Source organism: Cebus imitator, unplaced genomic scaffold (genome assembly GCF_001604975.1).
Source record: "Cebus imitator isolate Cc_AM_T3 unplaced genomic scaffold, Cebus_imitator-1.0 Scaffold71, whole genome shotgun sequence".
Taxonomy (NCBI): Eukaryota; Metazoa; Chordata; class Mammalia; order Primates; family Cebidae; genus Cebus; species Cebus imitator.
Window position 1 is genome coordinate 2,047,309 of NW_016107386.1, and position 1,210 is coordinate 2,048,518.

Consider the following 1,210-nt stretch of genomic DNA (forward strand, 5'->3'; position numbering starts at 1 on the left):
CTCCAACTCCCTGGTTCAGACGATTCTCCTGCTTCAGCCTCCTGAGTAGCTCGGATTACAGGCATGTGTCACCACACCTGGCTAAGTTTTGTTTTTTTGTAGAGATGGGGTTTCACCATGTTGGCCAGGCTGGTCTCTATCTCCTGACCTTGTGATTCACCTGCCTTGGCCTCCCAAAGTGTTGGGATTACAGGCTTCAGCCATCGTGCCTGGCCCTACCTTTTTTTTTTTTTTTTAAGATAAAGGTATGTTTTACATTATGTGAAGTCTACAACTTAGTGATTTTTTTAACATGTGTACTCATTTGTATAACCTCCACTTAGAGATTGAGTGTATTTCCAGCACCTCAGAAGGCTTCCTTGTGCTCCTTCCCAGTCATCTCCACACCTCTACACTGTCAACATAGATTACTTTTGTCTTTTAAAAACTTCATATAAATGGAATCATCAGGCTGTAGTCTTTTGTTTTGGGCATTTTTCATTCAATATTTTCTGTGTAACTTATCCACATTGCTTCATGTATCAGTAATGGGCTTTTGTAAATTTCTATATTGTTGTCTATTATATGACTGTACCCTAATTATTCTATTTACTCTTGATGGGTATTTGGATTCTCCTTATATATTAAAAAAATTCACAAACACAAAAGACTCACTTTAATAAACTTTACAAAAACATTTCAGAAAAGGAATGTTTATGCTCTGTCTAGGCACGGCGGCATTTCTGTTTGCTGAACACGCCAAGTGCGTTCAGATCTTGAGGACTTTGCACTTGCCATTCCCTATATCTCAAACACTTTTCCCAAGATTTTTACTTGGTTGGTTTCTCCTTTTTTTTCCAGATCTTAGCCCCACGACTACTTCCTCAAAGAGGCCTACTTTAATCTCCCAGTTGAGAGTTGTTCCCTAGGCAATTTGTCTTCAGGGAACTTATAACTGTCTCAGTTTATCTTATTTGTTGTCTATTTTGCTTCTACTGGAATGGGAATTCTGTGAGACCAGGGATCTTTTCTGTCTTGTTTACTGCTGTGTTCCTAGTGCCTGTGCTGAAAGAAAAGGAACTCAATAAATACTTGTCGAATGAATGAATGCCTGATCTTTACATATGTGTTTTTCTCCCCCTAAATTATGGACGCATTTACTTTTGTTTCTCTCTCTCTTTTTTTTTTCCTTTTCCATCTCTTCCATATTCTGAAATCTCTTTTTTTTTTT